Genomic DNA, 8,165 nt, shown 5'->3' with positions numbered 1-8,165 from the left:
CATAGTTGAAGCATAAGAAAGATTATAGTTCTCTTACCTTAATGCTTAGTGATTAACAATTTGAGTCGAAGGTAGATTCTTGCGACAGATAGTTTTTCTAATTGAATTGAATACTAACTACTCGAGCATATTACATTTATAGGGACAGCCTCTCAATTATCTAAATCAATAATTATATAGAACAATTTAATTATGAAAAAAAACTACTCATCTAACAATTTAAATGAAAACAATCTAATAAAGAGAGAAAAAAAGAAAAAAAACAAAAAGGATCTTTCTTAATATTTCGTAATATTAATTAATATATACGAAGATGGATATGGACATCTTTTCAATTTGTATAAAAGGAGAGTAAAAATAAGAATAACATGAATATTATTTAATTTAATAATTGATCACAAAGTAGGCAAGATAAGAATGTTAATTAAAAAATATTTTAAAACTTTATATTTAATAATCAATAAAAACAAACTAAGACAAGAAGCGCCTGTAGCTCAGTGGATAGAGCGTCTGTTTCCTAAGCAGAAAGTCGTAGGTTCGACCCCTACCTGGCGCGTAATAACTCTATTTTTCGTAATTTTAAAATGATTTGCGTGTTTCTCGAATGATGAGGCCTAATTACGGTTTGCGTATTTAGATCTAGGAGCTGTCCTCTATATTCAGCCCGGGACGAAACGATCAAAATAGATCCTTAATTTTTTATTTTCATAAAGTAAAGATTATTTACAATAAATTTTTCTAGCTTTTCTAGATGTAAAATCATCTATAATATTATTAATTTCAAGATTTTCTAAAATATCTTTTTCAATATATAAAATTACTAATTCATTCAATCTCTCTTGTGACATTGTTGATCTCATGTATGTTTTTAACAATTTTAATTTTGAATAATTTAGAGAAACTTTATCTACATATTTACTGTATACCAACCACTTTCGGTCTTTTACCTTTCCATTACTTAATTTTTTAAAATAATGAGTACTTGCAAATGTCTAGAGTAATGATCAAAAGGAAATATGAGATTCATTTCTCTTATAAGCCCCTTTTCAACTAAAATATTATGTGTATTATTATCAAGATTATCCCAATTCCTTGGATCATATTATGTGTATTATGTGTAATAACTCTATTTTTCGTAATTTTAAAATGATTTGCGTGTTTCTCGAATGATGAGGCCTTTTGTGGATAATTACGGTTTGCGTATTTAGATCTAGGAGCTGTCCTCTATATTCAGCCCGGGACGAAACGATCAAAATAGATCCTTAATTTTTTATTTTCATAAAGTAAAGATTATTTACAATAAATTTTTCTAGCTTTTCTAGATGTAAAATCATCTATAATATTATTAATTTCAAGATTTTCTAAAATATCTTTTTCAATATATAAAATTACTAATTCATTCAATCTCTCTTGTGACATTGTTGATCTCATGTATGTTTTTAACAATTTTAATTTTGAATAATTTAGAGAAACTTTATCTACATATTTACTGTATACCAACCACTTTCGGTCTTTTACCTTTCCATTACTTAATTTTTTAAAATAATGAGTACTTGCAAATGTCTAGAGTAATGATCAAAAGGAAATATGAGATTCATTTCTCTTATAAGCCCCTTTTCAACTAAAATATTATGTGTATTATTATCAAGATTATCCCAATTCCTTGGATCATATATATCAAGTGGATGAATAAATTGTTTATCAATATTATTATTCTCATTATCTACTATATTAGTAACATTTTCATGCTCTTTTAAATTATCTCTATCCTTATTAACATCATGAATTTCATTAAATTCATCATTAACATCATGAATTTCATTAAACTCCTCGTTATCATCATGTATTTCCTTAAACTCATTTATATTATCTCTATTTAAATTTTCTATATTTTCATCAAGAATTTATTAAAAGCACCTCTTTGTGATTCACTTAATTGTTCTATTCTTTTTTTTTTTTTTTCTTTTTTCACATCGAGAAATATATTTTCTAGGCAACATATTATAATGCACAAAATTACAATAATTACAATACTATAATTTAAATCAACTGAAATAAAACTATAATTTAAATAAACTAGAATAATTGCACATGGATGAAAAAGTTGAGTAGATGACAACCCGCAATCGTCGCAACTAGCAAACCGCAACGCAAACAGTAGAGGTTCAAAACTTTTAGGTGCAGCGTGCAGGAGGTGCTGGTGCAGCCGTGTGTAGAGAAGAGGCAAAGGCGCAACCTCACTGTAATGTCGTCGCGGAGTCGCCGGTAGAAAGAAGAGCAAACAAAAATGAAAAGGGAAGAGAGAAAAGTGATATAATTGTAAATAAATTCAAGAGAAAACTGTAAAATAAAGAGAATATGGAGAATATGAGAAAGGAGAGGCCGAAATTACAACAGCTTGTGCGGCGGCCGAGGATGTGCAACAGTGAAAGTTTACAACTATAAGTTAACCTAATTCTCAATTAATATATGCATATATAAATTATATAAATGTTTTAAAATTGTGGGCCCCTCCCAAATTTGGGCCCTGGGCAATCGCCCAGGGTGGCCCGGCCTCTGGGCCGGGGCTGTCTATATTTAAACTAATTCCAACCTGCATCACTATGACACCTGTTCTTACAATAATCTTAAAATCAACGGGCCTTATCGTAAAAGTATTGCATAAGATAAGACGATAAATTTAAATTGTTATTTTTATGGGCCTCGTCATCTACTGAACTAGTTCTTTCGAGCACCTTCCTCCTCCTTCCCGTCTCTCAAACCCTAATTTTTCCTGTCCGATCTCCAGGCCTACTTGTCATCATCGTCATACTTGGCGGAGGCTTTCCACATCCTTCCCGCATTTATTGGGTGGCGCTGTGCAATCACACCTTGACACCCTACCAGCCTACCTCAATCTATTGCGATACCTTCCGACGGCGATTGTTAAAATCAATAGGTAGAGGAAAGAAATAATATAAAGCTTTTTGATAATCTTATTACTCAAGACAATAGACTTATTTATACAAATTATCCAACACAATAATGGAAAGATTAGATAAGACATACAATTATAATAATTATAAACATAGTAATATAAGAGATTTGAAAATATTATTTTTCCTATTTAATTCATGTTGATCTTTATTGTGTGCCAAATATAATAAATCTCAACTAATTGAAATCAATTAAAGATTATTTTCATTATTGTTATTACCCCCGACAAACTCAACGGGAGTGCCTGAACGTTGAGTTTGATTGCTAACTTGATGAAACATTGTCTAGATAATAACTTAATAAATATACCAGCAATTTGATCTTCCGTGGAGATATAAGAAACCGAAAGTTAACGAGTCGCCACACGTTCGCGAACAAAATGAAAATCAATCTCTACATGTTTGGTATGAGCATGAAAAACAGGATTTGCCGCAAGATAAGTTGCTCCAATATTGTCACACCATATGCTAGACATAGCAGTTGGGAAAAAGTGTAATTCTGAAAGAAGAGATTGTAACCAAATAATTTCTGACGTTGCGTTAGCGATAGCTTTATATTCAGCTTCAGTACTCGAGCGAGAGACTGTAGGTTGCTTCTTTGAATGTCAGGAAACAAGATTTCGCTCAAGAAATATATCATATCTACTAGTAGAACGTCTATCTTCGGGAGATCCAGCCCAATCTGCATCACTGTAGGCAATCAACTCTCGTGAAGACTGACGATATAAAAGAACACCATGTAGAATAGTTCCTTTGAGATATCAAAAACTTCGCTTAACACATTCTCAATGATATTCAGTAGGAGCATGCATAAATTGATAGGCATGATTCACAGCAAAAGCAATATCGGGTCGTGTAATTGTGACATATTGTAGGACACCAACAATACTACGATAGATCTAGGGTCAGACATCGAAGAGGAGGATGAAAGTGCAGTGAAACCACCCTCAATGATTGGTGTGGAGATAGGACGTGTACCATCCATTTTAGCTCGTTGTAGGAGCCCAATAATGTATTTGCTCTAAGAGAGAAGGCAACCTTCAGAATGTGAGAGAAACTCTATGCCAAGAAAAAAACGAGCATTGCCAAGATCCCGAATAGGAAACTCTTGACGGAGAAGATGTAGTAAAGTAGTAATGCCATTTTGATCACTACCAGTTATTAATATATCATCCACATAAATCAGAACAAATATTAAAAATTCCTCATGACATTTGTAGAATAGGGAAGAGTCTATTTTTGAGCCAGAAAATCCCTGAGTATGAAGCCAGGTAGATAGACGATGAAACCATGCACGAGGTGCTTGTCGAAGATCATATATAGATTTCTGAAGTTGACACACATGTATTGTAAGTTGCGGATGGATGAATCCAGGAGGTTGTTCCATATAAACAGTTTCTTCAAGGTGTCCATGAAGGAAAGCATTGGAAACATCTAATTGGCGTATTGGTCAATTGGAGCTTATAGCTATAGATAGTAGCAATCTGATAGTTATAATTTTGACGATCTGACTAAAAGTATCATTAAAGTCAATACCTAGTTGTTGATTAAAGCCTTTAGCAACAAGACGAGCTTTGTAACGTTCAATAGAACCATCTGCACGATACTTAATTCAGTAAACTCATTTAGAGCCGACAATATTCATATATGGAGTACGAGGGACTAAGCTCCAAGTTGTATTACAAAGAAGAGCATCAAATTCTGTAGCCATCGCAACACGCCAATTTGGATCTTTGACTGCCTGTGTAAAACTAGAATGTTCAACAAAATTTGAAGAAGCGATAAGAGCACTAGAAGACGATAACAAGTGGAAACTGGTTGACATCGTGCATAAATATCGCTTAGAGGAAGCATTCGTCGAGGAATATCAACATTAGAGCTACTTGCAGAAGAGTGGTCAGACGGATAAGAATCAGAACTAGAGAGTGGATCACCACTAGCCATCGAGTCTACATGAACTTGTGGAGATGGAGCAGGACTCAAGATATCATCCCCCCTTGTACTTTCAATATGTCCTGATGAATTAATATGTGGGGCTTCTAGTATGTTGCTTGGTGATATTAGATAGTTGCCTTGATTATATGGAGGATCTGAGGTAGCAACTGCAAACGAAAATCTAGTGTCTTCGCCTGTCTATGCTTCACTCATTACTCCGTCACCTTACATCGCTGCCTTAAGCAAAATCTGGAGGAGAGGGACTCGGTCGCTCGTTGCCTCTCCTGCTTCGACAACGTCGAAGGCAGTGGCGTGGATGAGTTTTCTAGGGTTGACATAGAAAACGAGGCGGAGGCCCTCGCCAGCCACAAGAAGTCAGTCCAGAAACTCTTGACAGAGCTTGAGGAGGAGTGGAGCGCCTCGTCATCTCCTGTCACCGAGGCGATGTCGATGATTTTGTAGCTCCATCGCGAGAAGGCGGAGGCGTAGATGGAAGCGCGATAGTTTCGGTGCCTCGCGGAGGAGAAGATGGCCCATGACCAGCAGGAGATCGCTGCCCTCGAGGATATCCTCTTCAAACGCGACTAGGCTGTGCAAGCCCTAACCTGCGAGGTCCAGGCGTTCCGCCATCGCCTCCTCAGTGTTAGGATCGATGGACGCGGCTAGAGAGGGGGGGGTGTGAATAGCCGCCCCAAATCGTTCGTTTCTTTCTACAAGTTGACGTTAGCGCAGCGGAAAATAAAACAAAGAAACAAAGACAAGAAGATCAAACCTCAACACGCGTCGATGTAACGAGGTTCGGAGGTGATACTCCTACTCCTCGACGTGTCCGTAAGGTGGACGAAGCCTATCAATCCGTCGGTGGATGAGTCCCCGGAAAACCGGCTAATAAGAACTCCTTCTGGGTGGAGAAACCTCGCCACAGTGTCTTGCAACAACAAGATAAACAGGAGTACAAGAATACAACAGGAAACTAAGTACAATACAAAAATGTAATAACCCTAGCTTGCCTTCTTATCGACTGGATGAAGCAGCAGCTTCAAGCGACGCCTACAACAGCAGGAACCAGCCGATGAAGCTCACACGAAGCTTCAAGCAGAAGCGAGCTCAGCAAAGCTCAAATCACAGCAGTGAAGAAGAAGAAGCAGAAACTTCGAACCAGAAGCAGAGCAATCGAGAGAGTCCACTGTAGAAGCCCTCAGCCCTTTTATAACCTGCACTACATCTGCGAAGAACAGAAGACAGAAGACTAGCCGTTATGAGCCAACGGCTAGGGCCAGACCGATCAGGCATCACCCTGATCGGTCTGGGGCTGATCTGATCGGTCGTGGGGACCGATCAGGCTCTGTGCTGATCGGTCCCCAGACCGATCAGAACGCTTTCACAGAGAGTTGCCCAACTCTCTGTGCGTACCCTGATCGGTCCCGGGGACCGATCAGGCTTCCTGCTGATCGGTCCCCAGACCGATCAGTAAGCTCACAGAGGCACACTGATCGCTTTCTGATCGGTCTCCAGACCGATCCAGGTCTTGGTTTTTGCCCAAACCAAGTCCAAACCAATATCCGGTCAACCTTGACCTCTTGACCTTCTCAACACCAGATGTCCAATCACCCTTGATCCATCTGGATTTTCCCTTGCCCGGCTTCACTCACTAGGGTTTTCACCTGGCTTCACTCACTAGGGTTTTCACCTGGCTTCACTCACCAGGATTTCCAATATGCCCGGCTTCACTCACCAGGACTTTCCAACTGCCTGGCTTCACTCACCAGGGCTTTCCCACTGTCTGGCTTCACTCACCAGGATTTTCACCTAGCTTCACTCACTAGGGTTTTCACAACTGTCTGGCTTCACTCACCAGGACTTTCCCACTGCCTGGCTTCACTCACCAGGACTTATCCGCCTGTCTGGCTTCACTCACCAGGACTTTCCACATCCGGTCCAGAGAACGAGCTACCGAACCCTCTCCGACCACAGTTCGGAGAACGAGCTACCGAGCCCTCTCCGACTTCCATCCGGTCCAGAGAACGAGCTCCCGAGCCCTCTCTGACCACAGTCCGGAGAACGAGCTACCGAGCCCTCTCCGACTTCCCATGTGCCAAGCTTCCATACTTGGACTTCTCCGTGCCAAGTCTCCATACTTGGACTTTTTCCCGTGCCAAGCTCCCTGCTTGGACTTTTCACCATGCCAAACTCCCTGCTTGGACTTTTCCCATGCCAAGCTCCCTGCTTGGACTTTTCCGAGTCAGGTCAACTCACCTCGGGTCAACCAGGTCAACCTTGACCACGGGTTGCACCCACAATCTCCCAAGCTTGTATCCTTGTAAAACATCAAGGTACAACTTTTCTGTTCACTTCAAACATAGTCAAACATAACTCGTCAAACATCAAAACACAACTCGAGTCAAGTCAACTCGAGTCTGGTCAACCAGGTCAACCTTGACCTAAGGTTGCACCAACAATCTCCCCCTTTTTGATGTTTGACAAAACTCATAATCAAACCCATAATCAAGTTAGGTTAACCCGATAACCTAACTTAGGTTTTCCAATGTTCTTCCCTAAACATTCTCTATTCTCCTCAAACCTACACTCTCCCCCTTTTTGACACACATCAAAAAGAGTGAATCAAGGTCAAGAGTTTCTTCCTAATGAAAGTCTCATACCTTTCATTGAAACTCTTAATTTCCCCCTTGATATTAAGGTCAACAATTAACTTCGTGATAATCTCATATCACTCAAGTCTTTAGGCGTAAAAACTCCCCCTAAAAGTCAACTTCCCCTTGACTAATAGGTAAAACTCCCCCTAAAGATCAACTCTCCCTTGACCATTGCACCAACAATGTCTTGGAGAGTTTCAAACCTTTAGAACTCTAAAACACCACTTCCATAGCTGCAATTTCAGACAAACAGTCGAAATTCAGCAGGTTGGCACGCCCAGACCGATCAGGCTCCCTCTGGATCGGTCACAGTGACCGATCCAGGCTCCCCTGGACCGATCAGAAACCCTTCTGATCGGTCCACAAACCTGATAAAGGTCTGATAAGTTCTGATTTCTCTCCACGAAATTCAGAAACCTCTAGAAAATTACAGAAAATTTGAAAAATTGTGAAATTTTGAGGATACATTCCTCATACCACATACTATCATGGAAAAATAGTTTTCTATGAAAATATCTTTCATTTTTCAATCTTGATACAAAGTTCAAAAGACTTTGAAATAGCTCAAAGTTAAGTCATCTTTGTATCAACTTGTTCAATG

At 39.1% G+C, this 8,165-nt stretch overlaps 1 non-coding gene across 1 annotated transcript; it reads left to right on the top strand.

The window, feature by feature from the left end:
* The first annotated feature begins 483 nt into the window (after window positions 1–483).
* Window positions 484–556, top strand: TRNAR-CCU. Its single transcript has one exon. It is a non-coding gene; the product is annotated as a tRNA-Arg (tRNA).
* Window positions 557–8,165: the final 7,609 nt, after the last annotated feature.

The sequence above is a fragment of the Zingiber officinale genome, chromosome 5B (genome assembly GCF_018446385.1).
Source record: "Zingiber officinale cultivar Zhangliang chromosome 5B, Zo_v1.1, whole genome shotgun sequence".
Lineage (NCBI taxonomy): Eukaryota > Viridiplantae > Streptophyta > Magnoliopsida > Zingiberales > Zingiberaceae > Zingiber > Zingiber officinale.
Note: the sequence above shows the minus strand (reverse complement) of the source record. Positions and strands in the feature narration are given on the sequence as shown.